The sequence below is a fragment of the Ruditapes philippinarum genome, unplaced genomic scaffold (assembly GCF_026571515.1).
Source record: "Ruditapes philippinarum isolate M1 unplaced genomic scaffold, ASM2657151v2 ctg10767_1_1_1_1, whole genome shotgun sequence".
Classification (NCBI taxonomy): domain Eukaryota; kingdom Metazoa; phylum Mollusca; class Bivalvia; order Venerida; family Veneridae; genus Ruditapes; species Ruditapes philippinarum.
In genome coordinates this window covers 236-18,820 of record NW_026857255.1, presented here as the reverse complement: position 1 = coordinate 18,820, position 18,585 = coordinate 236, and the positions used below count along the sequence as shown (strand labels likewise).

Sequence of the window (18,585 nt, the reverse complement as noted above, 5' to 3'; positions counted from 1 at the left end):
TGGATAATACTTCAATAAAAATGGGTCAAAGACAAAAATGGCCGGGTTGCATTTGTATACCAAATAACATGACTCATGAGGCTGTGATGGTACAAAAATTTCCTATCATTGACCATTAATGTCGAACATTTAACTAAGTTGGTAAACAGGAAGTGGATAAGCGATAGACCTGAAATTGGGACCACATGTTAATGCAGTCACAATACCAAATATCAAGAGGCTGTGTTATGTAGTTGCTGAGAAAACTGTTACGGAAATGTCCTTCCATTTACAATTAATGCTGAAAATTTAACTAAGTCATTAAACCAGAAGTGGATGAGCCACATACCTGAAATCATATCCCATTGTATGTGACTACATGTTGATGCTGTATACCAAATATCAAGAGGCTGTGATAAGTAGTTGCTGAGAAAATTGTTACGAAAAATTCCTACCATTGACCATTATTATGAATTTAACTAAGTCAGTAAACATGAAGATGATGAGTGACAGACCTGAAATCGAATCCCATGGTATGGGACAATGTGTTAATGCTGTATACTAAATATTATGAGGTTCTGTAGAGTAGTTGCTGAGAAAACTGTTACCAAAAATGATCCAACCAATTTGACTGCCTGCCCGGAATCAAGTCTCAATACATGATGGTAAACAGTATTTTTTTTTGCATGTAATTATGTATTTTTTTTCGAAAACCAGTACTATAGTTGTAACAGATATCCCATTATTGTTAAAATATTAAAATATTTTTTGATAAAAGTGTTTACTCAAGGGTATCATGTTGAGGACAGGATCTAACCCCCAAGCATCTGTGGTTTATCAATTTAGGACACCCCTTTCTACAAAAACTTCTTCCTGTTCACATGAGTGGCTCTATACACAGGTTTAATAATAAAATAAAATCTTGTAAAATGTTTTTTTTAAAAAAAACAACAAACAGCAGGGATCTCAGGAAGGTCAGAATTTCACGTGGCAGACTGTTTGGCCAAAAATTTTCATGAGTCAAATCAGTTTTTTCTTGTGTTATTTCTCTACATGAATCATTTTCATGTTTCAGAAATTACTGTTTGGGAAGTCATTTAGAGCAGATTTTCAAGTTTAAATAAGGTTAGGTAATTTTTAAATTATAAGCTTCTTGCTTAGTTAACAATATGATAAAGATAATTAAGTATTTCTAGCACCATGGATAATTACCATTATTATTGTTCCATTTTCACTTACATTTATTGAGGTGAATAACACATGTGTACATGTATAATTTTAGAAATCATATCACGGGAGGTGATATTTACATAAATACTGAATGTCATCCCTTAATACTTCACTAATAGTTAACAAAATACCTGTTTCAACGAAGCACACCGATAATTGTATTCATCTTCACTTCTTTGTTTTGAAATACAAGTTTATGTTACAAAATTTCTCAATTTCCTGGTGCAAGGCCGCCATTTTGTCCTACTTATAGGTCAGATTGATACAGATGTTTTCTGAGGCAAAAATGTTGACTCAGGACTGATTTATATGCATTATTTAATGATTTGAATTGTATGTTTATGATCAGAATGAAATATTATGACATAATTCATTCAGCAGATTCAGTAAGACCGGTGTACACAATGTTGAAATATATGATTTTTCCCGCAAACCAGAAGGATGTATTTAAGTAATATCCGTACTGTAAATTAAACCTTTATCTTAATCAGCTATCTTTTGTGAAAAAAATACAACATTTTTTGTTCACTTTCGTTTCTTTGTGCAATATCTTACACAATAAAATGTGCAAGTCAATGTCAAGAACCGAAATATTTTACATTGTATTTCGGAAATGACACAGTCTCCTTTCTGATGGTGTTACAAAATTAATGGAAGAATCCATTATAAAATGGGGAAATCAACTTCACTGTAGCTCTAAAATTTGAGCTATTCTGATTGACTTTGTTTTGAATTAACATTCACAATCAACAACATTTTAATTTTCTAATGCTTTAACAGAAAAATCATCATAACAATGTCTGTTGAGAAAAAAATACAAGATACACTTTCTCAATTTATCCCTACAAAGACAGTCTATATAATCTTGCAATAAAAAAAACCCTTTAATCCCCAAAACAGAGACCAATTTTCAACTCTAGACCATAATTTGAATATACTTTGTAGAAATCAACAAGCTAATGCCTTGTGAGAAATATTTAAGCTGTAGCCCTTTCCATTTTGAAGTATTAGAACTTTTAAGCTTTTTAGCTCACCTGAGCAATGCTCAGGGTGAGCTATTGTGATGGCCCTGTGTCCGTCGTGCGTCGTCGTGCGTCGTCAACTTTGAACATAAACAACATCTTCTCAAAAACCAATGACTGCACATCAACCAAACTTTACAGAAATGATCCTTGGGTGGTCCCCTTTCAAAGTTGTTCAAATGGTTCCGGTCTGTTGCATATGTAGGTCATAGGGCCAGAAAAGGATTTCAAAAAACACAAAATTAAAAAATCTTCTTGTCTGAAAGTACATGGGCCAGAGCTTTGATTTTTGGTATATGGTATCATCTATGGGTCCTCTACCAAAGTTGTTCAAATTTTGTCCCTAGCGTCAAAATTGGCCCTGCCCCCGGGGGGTCATAGGTTTTTCCTTACATGTATATAGTAAAATCTAAAAAAATCTTCTCTGATTTGGCAAAGGCTACAGATAAGATTTTTGGCATGAAACATTGTGTAGTAGACCTCTATCAAGATTGTTCAAATAATTGCCCAAGGGTCAAAATTGGCCCCGCCCGGGGGGGGGTCATTGATTTGCATTACATACATATAGTGAAAACTTGAAAAATCTTCTGGTCTGAAAGTAAATGGCCTAGAGCTTTGATATTTGGTATATGGTATCATCTGAAGGTCCAATACCAAAGTTGTACAAATTTTGACCCTAGTGTCAAAATTGGCCCCGCCCCGGGGGGTCATAGGTTTTTCTAATATGTATATAGTAAAACATAAAAAAAATCTCCTTCTCTGAACTGGCAAAGGCTACAGGTAAGATATTTGGCATGAAACATTGTGTGGTAGACCTCTACCAAGATTGTTCAAATAATGGCCCTCGGGTCAAAATTGGCCCCGCCCTCGGGGGTCATTGATTTTCATTATATACATATAGTGTAAACTTGAAAAATCTTCTGGTCTGAAAGTAAATGGCCTAGAGCTTTGATATTTGGTCTATGGTATCATCTATAGGTCCAAAACCAAAGTTGTTCAAATTTTGTTCCTAGAATTAAAATCGGCCCCGCCCCGGGGGTCATTGATTTTCCCTATATGTATATAGTAAAAACTTTAAAAAATCTTCTTTTAAAGAACCCAAAGAGCTAGAGCTAAGATATTTAGCATGAAACATCTTCTAATGGGTGTCTACCAAGTTTGTTCAAATAAAAGCCCTGGGGTCAAAATTGGCCCCGCCCCAGGGGGTCATTGATTTTCCCTATATGCATATAGTAAAAACTTAAAAAATCAAAGTGCTGCAGCACTGAATGCGACGGACATGCAACCGGAGAGACACCAAGGCTTCTTTTAGAAAAAAAAAACAAAACAAAAACAAAACACAAAATATATAACAGAGAAAATTTGTTCCATACAAGTTCGAGATTTGTAGAGCAATATATTTTGTGTCCCAAATTGATATAATTCAGATTTTCTACTTTCAAGCACTTCAATACAGAATGAAATTTATGCCTAAAAACTCTGGTCAAACTTGTAAATCAGTGTCCTTATCGATTTATTCTAAGAAATGATATGTAAATAGAAAAAAAACTATCAACGCAATATTTCTAGAATAAATTCAGGCAAATAAACTTCAAACATAATACATTGTACATTTGAGAATGCTATTTAGAATTGCTTCGTGTTATATCATAGTGGGCATACAGACAATAAAATATAAGTCATTTGTATTTTTATTTCTCTTGGAAATGTCTCATTAAAAAAAATTGGTTAAAATCATCAGCAATTAATAGTGTATTTCTTAGATTTTTTTATTTACAAGGTAAAGATGTAGAGGCCAGAGCACATCGTTTTTATTTTAATTTAAATGTCACTTAAGCACTACAGTGTTTAGTTGTCCTTTTCAACTTCACACTAAATTCCATTTTCAACTTGTTTGCTTCTTACAATTGTATAGCATTTCTAAAAGTATTGCATTACAATCCGCTGGTTTATTAATTACATGTTTAATGTGTACTTCCTAATCGCCTGTCCAAAAATCAGAACAGGTAAAGCAGAATCTATTTTTAGAATATCGAAGGTTAACTCATATCATGACCTAGTAAAATATGTAAACAAACCACAAGAATCGGAAGTAGAACTGATATTATAACTTCCTTACCATGATTTCAAGACTACATGGCGGTATTTAAAGTGTCTTACATGCATTTTCAAAAATAGATATTTATACTAGCCATTGAACTGTACTGTATCTAATATATTAATAACTGCTGAATATTCAGCTAAACCCGCGGTATGAGTCACGAAAATAGTTCTTCTTTTATTAATGCGCGAGTTATCCTAGAGTCACGAAAAAAATTTGATTTGTTAATAATAATGTTTTGTATAATGTAGAAATATTTATTTCCTACTAATAATGTCTTGGAACTCAGAGGTTACACCTTTATTGTAGTATAATTTGCTGTCCTACTTTTTCGACAGCGGTAAATCGTTTCAGCAGTAATTTGCATATTGCGCAATAATACTACGGGACTACAACGTTTTTATCAATAATATACGTTCATATTTTAACTTGGATAACTTAATTTGAAATTGAAAAGGCTAAATATGGAAGACATTAAGATATCCAGACAAAGTATGGGAGTTTTGAAGGATCAAATTCATGTACTATTTCTTGGGCTGTTAATTGGTTTAGGACACATTGCGCGAGTGTAGCCAACGAAATCCCATGTGTAGATGACTTAGCTCTGAACGCGCCTGAGGGCGCGTCCGTCGCAAAAATCTTTTAAAGAATGCAAAGAGCTAGAGCTAAGATATTTAGCATGAAACATGTTCTAATGGATGTCTACCATTAAGTTCGTTCAAATAAGAGCCCTGGGGTCAAAATTGGCCCCGCCCCGGGGGTCATTCATTAGCTCGACTTTTTTTTTTTTTATATATATATGTATATATATATATATATATATATATATATATATATATGTAATTTATATATATATTATATACAGTCCAACCCGGTTTATTCGAAGTGCATGCCTGGGACTGAATATTTACTTCGAATAATCGATTGGTTCGAATAATCGAAATCGAAATATTGTGATAGACGAAAACTTCTCCACTTTGACCAATCATCGCAAAACTACCGTTTACAACACACTTGCTTCCTCTAATCAATTGAGAAAAATAAATATTTAAGAAAAGATGGATAAAAATTATTGTATTGACATTGAAGACATAAATACTTGCATTTTATTTTACATTATGTATCGATCGTTTCGTTTCGTGCAAAGCCTTGATAATGGCCGTGTCGTCACTACGGTATTTACAGCTAAACTCTGGTGTTTTCGATTAGGATAAATTAAGGCTCTCATGTAGCGTTGCAATTAATGAAAAAAATGTTTTGCATGTTTTGACAAATTCACATATACGGATTGTATAAAAATTATTGCTGTCATCTTCAACAAAATCGGACACGGTGCATAGCTATTCATTTCGGTAATTAAAGTTGATTAAAGAACACACAAAGAGTTATTATCATGATTGTCTAATTACACGCATGACTGTGGATATTTTTCACAAGTTGACTGGTCAGCAAGTGGATCTGCGCCAATTAGTCTGGCTTCGAATAATAATTAGGCTGGCTTCGAATAATAGGTGTGAAATTCTTTCATAATTGTATAATCGGGACCGAAATTTTACTTCGAAAAATAGGAGGTATTCGGATAATGCATTTCGAATAATACGCTCGTATTTATATTGTTTTATATAGAAATAAAAACGGGACCGCCGATCTACTTCGGATAATGCCGGGTATTCGAATAAAGGGTTGTCGAATAACCGGGGTCGGACTGTATATACAATATACATACATACATACATATATATATATACACACACACACCAATAAATGCAATATATATATATATATGTATGTATCTATATTGTATATATATTATATATATATATATACATATTATACATACATAGCATAAGTCACGCATCCTACATAATGTTATAATTTAGATAACAGCAGATCGATTGCATAAAGACCTGTTCAATATTGCCATTTACAAACTTCTTTCTTGAATACTAATCACTTATATATATACACATTATGTTTTGAAACAACATAAAACAAAATGTTTTACAGTACTTCAAACACAGTATGGATTTATAAATTTGGGTTGTAATTTCTTGTGCAAGTTGACATTGCATTGTGAACATCCAAACACTGTTTAACTTGTTCGACCTCTTTCTGTCTGAACTTTCATCTTGCTGCAATATCGACACATTTTAGGCAACCTGACTGGTGATTTAAGATTGAAGTAAACGACAGGGATACTGGGTCCAATTGACTTGCCTGACGTACGCGATCAGAAAATCCACCAATCAGCTGTTCAGCAAACTATTTAAACATGTTAAGCACATAACGTAAGCATAGATCTTTTAATTTTTTCCTTAAACAACTTGGTTTGAAAAGTATTTATATAAAACTATATTTTCAAAATGAATGTTTGTCTAGAAACGAAACCAGTCATTTATCACTGTCATGCTATATTTTAATCAGACTCATCAATTTTTAAAGTCCTCAAGCCGTACAATTTAAAGTTGGTATCAATGTATGTTACATTGCAATTAGTTCTCCTTTCAACCAAAGGTACATTTCAATATTTGTGTGCTATATTGTAAAAGCAAATTGATTGATGTCACAAACACAGCATGAAAAATATATTTGACTGTTAAACCGAATCTTTACACAGCTGTGCAAATATTATCTTCAGTTGAAGCATCTTGTGAGTAATCTCTGGGTGTCTTGTAGAGTAGGTAGCTGTTGATAAATGACATGTCTATCCCGAACTAGACAAAATAGGTCCACAAGCATGCACTGCATCTTTGCAAAGAGTAACTACATCTCAAATGGTTATGTCTGTCAACACCTGAAATTTACGATTACTTTCGGACATGGCAATTCCAACCTTTCCCATTTTCCCTCCTCGTTTTTCTTCCTACTTGTGATGGTGTCTGAAAGAATATTAGCGGTTGGGTTGTAGTATGTATTTCGGTTAAAAACCGCTCTAGGGGCGTGAGGGATGTTGCATTTACTCATTATCCCTCATGTACAGACTCAATCAAACCGAGTCTGCAATTTTCATGTATTTATGTTCTGATTAATGATTCCGAGGGATCATTTTGTTTTTTATGATCACTATGTTTTTCAATGATCCCGATTAGAAGTTTCAATGGCATTTCATCAGATGTGGTAAACTCACTAGCACTTGCTTGAGCGGTACTCAATTCTCAACACTCAATAGTGATGACATCAATGATACCGAAGGACCAGAAAAATATAACAACACTGAAGTGAAGTACAGCTGCCACACAGCACTTGACACCTGCTGTTGTGAAGTATAAAAATCTGGAAACAAAGTGGTCCCTCTGACGCATAATCACAACAAAATTACGTGAAAATTGCAGACTCGGTTTGATTGAGTCTGTACATGAGGGATAATGAATAAATGCAACATCCCTCACGTCACTAGCACCGGCTTGAGCGGTACTCAATTCTCAACACTCAATAGGGCTGGCATCAATGATATCGATTAGGAGTCTCAGTGGCATTTCATCAGATGTTGTAAACTCATCTTCAGATTTTGATCTTTTATTATCTTGCTGTCTGCGTTCATTGAGTAAATTTTGTATTTTTTTATCTATAAGGTCATTTCATCTAACATGGAACAACTGTCCGTCTCATTTACAAGTAAGGAATTTTCAGGAAATCCCTCGTTTTGATACGTTTTCCAAACGTCATCATGTGGAGAATATTCCATGTTTTTTTTCTTTAGCTGGATCTGTTTCTTTATCATGTTGACCACGCGAGTTGCGGTTTTCGTCTCCATCTCTGTCTCTGTTGCTACATCTGATTTTTTATTATGTTAGCCACGAGAGTCTGAAGTTGCCTTGTTCGTCGCTGTCTCTGTTGCTACATCTGTTTCTTTGTCACGTAAAAATTTGAATGACTGTTTTAAAATGGAAATAGAAAGAACAGCAAATTCTAAATGCATGTCGTTTAGCTGTTTTAAAATGGAAATAGAAAGAACAGCAAATTCTAAATGCATGTCGTTTAGCTATTTTAATAATTTCATCAAAAAATAAATATTTTGTATATTTACTATTTTTAATTTCAGAAATGCATTAAATATATACACATGTGTTGTAAATTTTTTATATATTTTTATAATTACTTATAAATTGTGTCGCATAACTTTTATTTTGAGGCTCAGTAAACTCTTTCCTGTTTTAAACGTCGTTTCAATCATTACTAAAAGATAATGTAATATGGTTAGCAAATTGCTTGCTACTGGTCATGCTTTTAACGAAAAGTGATATTATTAGGCACTGGTGTGCTAATATATCCTCAGCAGCAAAAATAAGAAAAAAACTTTAACAGTTAAAAAATTAAAGGATAAATAAAAATTAGATGAGTACAATTTTAGTCACAGTAAAAATGATCAACAAAAGTATAATAATATTAAGCAAATACTTACATGTTTGATATCAATGCACTGTTAAAAATGAACGAGCACTATTTATGAAAAAACATTCCTCTTTGAAGCAATTTGGTTGTCTGCAGTTTGAAAATGGTGCTAATTAGCAATTACTCTGTTAACAGTCAATGTTTGAGATGAAATGTGTTGCGTTTCATGGTATTCGTATTGTAATTACACACTGTCATACAAATCTTTTGAATAAAAATCTAAAAATATGAATTTGTTTTCTTCAGTGTTACATGTCATTGATTAAAGTCATTACAATATTTTTCGTAAATATAACGTAATACACGGGAAAAAAGAAATATATTTAAAGACTCATGTTTATCTTCGAATACCAGCCATAACGGAAATAAACGTAATTCTTTTTGAAGCAGTACAGCCATTAAGTAGCGTTTTGTTGAAATTTGTTTGTGGTAATTTATTGTTAAGATTAAGATTAGAAAGTCCACAGCGTATGCATTACGGACTTTTCGTATTCTTCAAGTAAAATTATGAAAATTATGTATAGAAAAGCCATTACAGTACTTTTCGTAAAAATAACGAATTAAACGGGGAAAAAATGAAACAGATTGTAAAATTCATACTTGTCTTCCAGAGTCAGCCATAACGATAAAAACGTATTTTTGTTTGTTAGCAGTACAACCATTACGGTACATTTTGTTGAAAATCGTTTTGTAGTAAAAACGCCATAACGTAATTAATTGCTGTAAAGATGTAGATTAGAAAATCCACAGTGTATGAAAAACGTTTTTTTCCGTACCGTTACGTTACATTTAGACGATTTACGCAGATTTACGCTATGGCTATATGGATAGCTAAATATCCTACCGCTTTATTACGCTATGGACGTATTCCGTGTATAGAGCATGGCTTTTGGGGAATCAAAATTTCGAGACGCTTTTCTACGTTGTGGCTGGTATACGGGTATAGGGTGTGGCCGTCGAAAGGATATGTGACCTTTTCCTGAAGATTCCTTGGAAAGTCACATATGACAGTCTCGACTGTATACATATAAGGAAAACCTATGACCCCCCCAACCCCTGAGCCAGGCCAATTTTCACCCTAGGGCTAAAATTTGAACAATCTTGGTACATGTCCACTGGTAAATGTCTCATGTGCTCAGATCTTTTCTCTCAGTAGAGGTAATGACCTCAAATAATTTCATAATATTCTCTGACTAGCAAACATCTCTCTTGCTAGAGTTCATGACCTTTAGACAAAATTCCAGCTTGTGAATCTTATTTTAGAAACAAGGAGGCCATTGGCCCCAATGCACTCACCTGAGTACTAAATGCAATTGATATAGTATACAAAAGTGAATTTACCAGGTCTTAAAAATATACAAAACAGGGTTATTTTTTTAGTATACGTAAGAAGTTGATGTTTTAAGACAATACACCAAGAACTTTAAAGTTATGATCAAGGTTAAAGTTTGTGGATGGGAACAGTTTTTACTTTATACATATAAGGAAAACCTATGACCCCAGGGTGGGGCCAATTTTGAACCCAGGGCTATCATTTGAACAACTTTGGTCGAGGATCTATAGATGATATTATATACCAAATATCTAAGCTCTAAGCCTTGTACCTTCAAACAATAAGATTTTTTAAGTTTTTACTATATACATATAAGGAAAACTTATGACCCCCGGGGCAGGGCCAATTTTGACCCCAGGGCTATCATTTGTACAACTTTGGTAGAGGACCTATAGGTGGTATTACATACCAAATTTCTAAGCTCTGCTCCTGGTACCTTTAGACAAGAAGATTTTTAAGTTTTTAATATATACATATAAGGAAAACCTATGACCCCCCGGACGGGGCCATTTTTGACCCCAGGGCTTTAATTTGAACAACTTTGGTAGAGGACCTATAGGTGATATCATATACCAAATATCAAAGCTCTAAGCCTTGTACTTTCAGACAAGAAGATTTTTTAATTTGCATTTTTTAAACACCTTTTCTAGCACCGTGACCTACTTATGCAACAGACCGGAACTATTTGAACAACTTTGGCAGGGGACCACCCAAGGATCATTTCTGTAAAGTTTGGTTACTGTGCAGTCATTGGTTTTTGAGAAGATGTTGTTTAAAGAAATTGTTGACGACGCACGACTACACACGGTGGGGGATCACAATAGCTCACCATGAGCATGTTGTGCTCAGGTGAGCTAAAAAACGCATAACATGTGAAAAAACATTCATATATCACTGGTTTTAACTCATAAGTTGAGCAATTTTATAGCAAGATAAAAAAGACATGAGGTCCTTCTGAGACAGGGCCAATTTTGACCCCAAAGGTATAAATTGAATACAGGGTCACTAGATAATGTTTCATGCTAAAAATCTGGGCTCTAGCCCTAGTAAATTTGAAGACAATAGAGCCATAATGACACTTATGATTATGAAGGCTCAATCCTAATTTCCTGGATATTTGGACTGGAACAGTATCCCTGTGTGACCTAGTTTTTGACCCAAGGTAACACGTATTCAAACATGACCTTGAAATTATCAAATCAACTTTTCTGACTAATTTCATGGAAAATTGGACTGAAACAGTAGCCTCTAGTGTGTTAACAAGATTTTTTCATATTTGGGCTGTGTGACCTACATTTTGACAACAGATGACCCATTTTCGAACCTGACCCAAAAATTCTCTACACAACCATTCTGACCAATTTCCAGGATCTTTGGATAAAAAAGTAGCCTCTAGAGTGTTAACAATATTTCGGCTATGTGACCTACTTTTTTACCCATAGTGACCCATATTCAAACTTGACCTAAAGATCATCAAAACAACCTCTCTGATTAATTTCCAGGATATTTGGACTGGAACAAAATCCCCTGGACTATTAACAAGGTTTTTCCATATTTGGGCTGTGTGACCTAGTTTTGGCCCCAGGTAACCCATAATCAAACATGGCATTGAAATCATAATAACAATCTATTTCTGACCAATTTCCAGGGAATTTGAACTAAAACAATAGCCCCTAGAGTGTTAACAAGGTTTTTCGATAATTTGACCGTGTGACTTAATTTTTGAAACTATGTGACCCATATTCAAACTTGACCTAGGAATCATCAAAACAACTTTTATGACTAATTTCCAGGATATTTGTATAGGACCACTAGCCCCTAGAGTGTTAACAAAGTTTTTCCATATTTTGGCTGTGTGACCTAGTGTTTAACCCCAGGTGACCCATATTCAAACTTGACCTAGAAAACATCAAAACAACTTTCCTGACTAATTCCAGGATATTTGGACTGGAACACTAGCCTCTAGAGGGTTAAAATGGTTCTTTTTAATATTTGGGCTGTGTGACCTAGTTTTTGACCACAGGTGACCCACCAAGAAATCATTAAAACAACCTTTATGACAAATTTCCAGGATATTTGGATCAAAACTGTAGCCTATAAAGTGTTTACAAAATTTTTCTATTTGTATTCTATGATGTGGGTGTTGATAAGAAACACAATATTTAAAGTTTGAAGTATATACGTTAAGAAATAAAGAAGTTATACATAAAATAAGATATTTTCTACATAATAAAAAGGGAAGCTTTCACAAATGGCCAAAATTCATTGTTACTGTACATCTGGCAAGTATAGAATGTCAACTCAACTCATGCTTTCTAATTTCCTTTTCATACTGGAGTCTTTTTTTATAAAAGACTACCTAACAATGCTACAGACAAAGTTTGGTGATCATCCATTAATCAGTTCAGTAGACGATGTTTAAAGGGTTTTCTATTTTTAGCTCTAGACAATCAAATTAATATGAGCAAATTGGATAAAAGACTTCCTTAGACGGCTACACACAATGTTTGGTGAACATCCATCAATTACTTCAGTAGGAGATGATGTTAAAAGGTTTTTTCTATTTTTAGCCCCTAAAAGGGGCCAATCAAATTAATATGAGCAAATTTGATAAAAGCCTACCAAAGAATGCTAAAGACAAAGTTTAGTGATCATCCATCAATTAGTTCAGTAGAAGATAATGTTTAATTAAAGGTTTCTTTTTTAGCTCTAGAGGCCCCTTCAAGGGGCAATTCAAATTAATATGAGCAAATATGATAAAAGACTACATAAGAATGCTTCAAAGTTTGGTGATCATCCACCAATTACTTTAGGAGATGATGTTTAAAGGTTTTTCTATTTTTAGCCCTGTTGACCCCTAAAAGGGGCCAATTGAAATGATATGAGCAAATTGAAGTGTGACTGTCACAAGGATGTTGCAGACCAAATTTGAAGTAAATCTGCCCAGCAGTTTCAGAGAAAATAAATGTTGACACATGACAACAGACGACAGACTACTAAGCATCCCCCTTTGATACTAATAGCTCACCCTGAACCTTCAGTTCTGGGGAGTTAAAAAACAAACAAAAAATGTCGAACGACACATTTGCCCTTGACTAACATTATGGGTAATTTTGTTTTAGAAACTGGCCATAAATGGGTACATGGAAGCGTTCAGTTATGGAAAAAAAAGACAAGAGGGCCATGATGGCCCTGAGGTCGCTCACCTGTAAATAGGCCCCCCCCACCCCCCCCCCCCCCCAACGTTGCAGGGCCAATTTAACCCCAGTTTTTTCAAAGAAGATTTTTTAAGTTTTTGCTATACACATATAAGTAAAATCAATGACCCCCGGGGCGGTGCCAATTTTGACCCCAGGGCTTTTATTTGAACAAACTTGGTAGACACCTATTAGAACATGTTTGATGCTAATATCTTAGCCATAGCTCCTTGAGTTCTTTAAAAGAAGATTTTTTAAGTTTTTACTATATGCATATAGGGAAAATCAATGACCCCCCCCCCCGGGCCGGACCAATTTTGACCCTAGGGCTTTTATTTGAACAAACTTGGTAGACACTTATTAGAACATGTTTCATGCTATATATCTTAGCTCTAACTCTTTTGGTTCTTTAAAAGAAGATTTTTTAAGTTTTTACAATATGCATATAGGGAAAATCAATGACCCCCTGGGGCGGGGCCAATTTTGACCCCAGGGCTTTTATTTGAACAAACTTGGTAGACACCTACTAGAACATGTTTGATGCTCAATATCTTAGCCATAGCTCTTTGAGTTCTTTAAAAGAAGATTTTTTAAGTTTTTACTATATGCATATAGGGAAAATCAATGACCCCCCGGGGTGGGGCCAATTTTGACCCCAGGGCTTTTATTTGAACAAACTTGGTAGACACCCATTAGAACATGTTTCATGCTAAATATCTTAGCTCTAGCTCTTTGGGTTCTTTAAAAGAAGATTTTTTTAAGTTTTTACTATATGCATATAGGGAAAATCAATGACCCCCTGGGGCGGGACCAATTTTGACCCCAGGGCTTTTATTTGAACAAACTTGGTAGACACTCACTAGAAGATGTTTCATGCCAAATATCTAAGCTCTAGCTCTTATGTTTTTTTAAAAGAAGATATTTAAAGTTTTTTCTTTCGGTTGCCATGGCAACCAGAGTTCTGCATGGAATTAAATTCTTTGAACAATTTTTAAAGGTGACCACCAAAGGAACATTCCTGTGAAGTTTGGATGAAATTGGCTTAGTGGTTTATGAGGAGATGTCATTTAAAGTAAAAGTTTAGGGACGGACGACGGACGGCCGGACGCCAGACGAAAAGCGATCACAAAAGCTCACCCTGTCACTTTGTGACAGGTGAGCTAAAAAAAATGACCTACTAGCTATAACCAATCAATATGTGAAATATAAAGAGCTTGACCTTTGAACTAGTGAGCCCATTATGACTAATAAATATTTGAAATATGAAGACATTGTGATAAAAAGTTTCCAAGGTAATAAGCAGAAACCATATTTACATTAAAGGCCCCTGTGACCTTGACCTTTGAACTTGTGATCCCAAAATCAATAGGGATCATCTTCTACATATGGCTATTCAATATGTGTAATATGAAGACTTTGTGATAAATAGTTTTCATAATAATGAGCGGAAACCTTTTTGACATTCAAGGCCCCTGTGACCTTGACCTTTGACATAGTGATCCCAATATCAATAGGGGACATCTACTTGTAATCACAAATCAATATGTGAAATATGAAGACTTTGTAATATGTAGTATTCAAGATAATGAGCAAAAACCATCCTGACATTTAAGGCTTGTGTGACCTTTACCTGTAACCTAGTTACACCAAAATCAAAAGGGGTCATCTAATAACCAATCAATATGAGAAATATTAAGACTTTGTGATAAATAGTTTTCAAGAAAATAAGCGGAAACCATTCTGACATTTAAGACCCTGGTGACCTTGACCTTAGACCTAGTAACCCCAAAATCAATAGAGGTCATCTACTAGTTATGACTAATCACATTGTGAATTATGAAGACTTTATGATAAATAGCTTTCAAGATAATAAGCAGAAACCATTCTGACATTTAAGACACCAGTGACCTTGACCTTAGAAGTAATGACCCAAAAATCAAAAGGGGTCATCTATTAGTTATGACCAATCAATATGTGAAATATGAAGACTTTGAGATAAATAGTTTTCAAGATAATGAGCGAAAACCATACTTACATTCAAGGCCCCTGTGACCTTTACCTGTAACCTAGTTACACCAAAATAAAAAGGGGTCATCTAATAGTTATAACCAATCAATATTAGAAATATTAAGACTTTGTGATAAATAGCTTTCAAGAAGATAAGCGGTAACCATTCTGACATTTAAGACCCTGGTGACCTTGACCATAGACCTAGTAACCCCAAAATCAATAGAGGTCATCTGCTAGTTATGAACAATCACAATGTAAAATATGAAGACTTTGTGATACATAGCTTTCAAGATAATAAGCGGAAACCATTCTGACATTTAAGACACCAGTGACCCTGACCTTAGAGCTAATGACCTAAAAATCAATAGGGGTTATCTATTAGTTATGACAATTTATAATGTGAAATATGAAGACTTTGTGATAAATAGCTTTAAAGATAATGAGCAAAAACCATACTAACATTCAAGGCCAATTACTGAGTGAAATATTAAGACTTTGTGATGAACAGTTTTCAAGATAATCAGCGGAAACCATTCTGACATATAAGGCCCCTGTGACCTTGACCATTAATGTAGTGACCCCAAAATCAAAAGGGGTTATATACTAAATATAACCAATCAGTATGTAAAATATAAAGACTTTGATATATAGTTTTCAGGATAATCAGTGGAAACCATTCTGACATTTAAGGCAACTGTGACCTTGACCTTAGACCTAATGATCCCAAAATCATTAAGGATCATCTAGTAGTGATGACAAAATCAGTATGTGAAATAAGAAGACTTTGTGAACAATAGTTTTAAAGATAATTGGCGGAAACCATTCTGACATTTAAAGCCCCTGTGACCTTGAGCTTTGACCCAATGACCCAGAAATCAATAGGGGTCATCTACTAGTTATGTCCAATCAGTATGTGACCTTTGACCTAGTAACCCTATATCAATAGTGGTCATCTACTAGTTATGTTAAATATTAAGACTTGGTGATAACAGTTTTCAAGACAAGAGCCGGTTGAACCGGGTAATGCTCCCCAACTAGGTTTTGGACACAGAAAAGTATATCTTTCATAGTTTTGAGAGTTTTATCCCAGATAAAGTTCAAAATGTGATAATTTCAAACTTAGGCAAGGCAGAGTTACTGTTGTTTACATTGCACTTCTACTCAATGAGATCTAACAACTGACTTGCACGCGACACGTCCTCTTGATATGGTGATCATTTCTGTGAAATAGTTGTAAAATCAGACTTCAAATAACAAAGTTAAGGGCCGGACACGATTTTGATGCAAGGTCATGCTGTGACCTTGACCTTCAAGGTAGCGACCCAAATGTTGCGCGCGACACGTCGTCTTAATATGGTGATCATTTCTGTGAAATAGTTGTAAAATCAGACTTCAAATAAGGAAGTTATGGGCCAGACACGATTTTGCTTCAAGGTCATGCTGTGACCTTGCCTTGACCTTCAAGGTAGGGATCCAAATGTTGCGCGTGACACGTCGTCTCAATATGGTGATCATTTCTGTGAAATAGTTTTAAAATCCGACTTCAAATAACAAAGTTATGGGCCGGACACGAATTCGGGACGTACGGACGGACTGACCGACGGCCGAACAACCCGAGGACTATATGCTCCCCCGAAATTTTTCGGGGAGCATAATAATCAGCAGAAGCTATTCAGACATTTAAGGTCCCTATGACCTTGACCTTTGACCTAGAGACCCCAAAATCAATAGGGGTCATCTACTAGTTATGAACAATCAGTATGTGAAATATGATAATGAAGACTTTGTGATAAACAGTTTTCAAGATTATCAGCTGAAACCTTTCTGTCATTAATTTTAAGGCCCCTGTGACCTTGACCTTTGACCTAGTGACCCCAAAATCAATAGGGGTCATCTACAAGTTATGGCGAATCAGTATGTGAAATATGAAGATTTTATGCTATATAGTTTTCAAAATAATCAGCGGAAACCATGACTGTGGTCTACTGACAGACAGACCGACAGACACACTTTGACATTAGCAAAACAATTATACCCCCATCTTCTTTAAAGGGGGGCATAAAAACATTTTTCATGGGAATTCTAAGTTCAAGGGAGGTAAATCAAAATATTTTGGTGCTACAGTTGTGAACCTTGATGTGCATAATCTCCATACTGCAATCCATTCATATTTCAAGTTCATAAAAATATTTTCAGTACTTTTTGAGTTATCACAAATGTTGACATATATGCCATATTTCTAGTCTATTTTGTTGCCATAGCAACGAAATTTTTCAACATAGGGGAAAAAAGATGTGCATAATCCCCTGACTGCCATCTACCTATATTTCAAGTTGCATAAAAAAATTTGCGTAATCACGTGATCTAGTTTTTGTGTTATATTTGCTATATTTTATGTAAGTTGCAATAGCAACAAAAATTTTCAAAATAAGAAGTAAAGAAAAATATGTGCATATCCTCCAGTCTGCCATTTACCCATATTTCAAGTTTCATAAAAATATTTTCAGTACTTTATGAGTTATCACGGGATCCAGTTTGTGGACGGAGGGTAAAGCTAAAACAGTAGGGGACTAAATAGGTTATAGTAAAAATATTTTACTACAATAAAACTTTAATCTGAAATCTGAACGCGGACACCAGGGCGAGTTGGACAGCTCTCCATATACTTTGTAAAGCTGTGCTAAAAACTGATGCCAGATGAGTACAACAGCACTCAATATACTTTGTATAGTCTGGCTATAAAATGAATGTTCAAATAAACGTTATTATGAATGTACTTCATGAAATTTACCTGTCTAAGTTTAGACATAGCATCTGAAGAAATAAATTCGTTTTTGGCAAATCTTGTTATAAAACATAGAACCTGTGGTGTATTTTGAACAATGCCTCTCTCTTCCTCCCATGGAACAACTACACGAAAAATCTGCAAACGCTGAAATGATCAATGTTGTAATATGAATTATTAACAAATCTTCACAAATACTTTCCTCTTAAAAGTACTTTTTTGTTAAGTAATCTATTCTCACCCTTCATTGCACATGTATATTCTGAACAATGACTGTTTTTACCCTTCATTATCTTGGAAACAATTTTTGGGGAGGCTATGCCGACCCAGTGTTAATAACTGTCTGTCAAATCTTACTGCCGCGGTAATCAGGTCAAAAAATAGTACCTTGATTTTTTCTAAGCTGACTCATCACTCATCACAGACATTTACAATATGAAAATATTTTCATTCTTTAATTTCATATCTGCAATTTGTAAAGATAATAATTCTCTGAAAAATTCTTGATTTTTGTTTAAATCACTACTCCGTGACGT

General features: G+C 34.6%; 1 long non-coding RNA gene across 1 annotated transcript; it reads right to left on the bottom strand.

Moving 5' to 3' along the window:
- Positions 1–4,980: 4,980 nt before the first annotated feature.
- On the bottom strand, positions 4,981–18,237 carry LOC132749200 (uncharacterized). Its single transcript, XR_009628384.1, has 3 exons — positions 18,056–18,237; positions 8,735–8,814; positions 4,981–8,206 (listed from the first exon to the last, which is right to left on the bottom strand). It is a non-coding gene; the product is annotated as an uncharacterized LOC132749200 (long non-coding RNA).
- Positions 18,238–18,585: the final 348 nt, after the last annotated feature.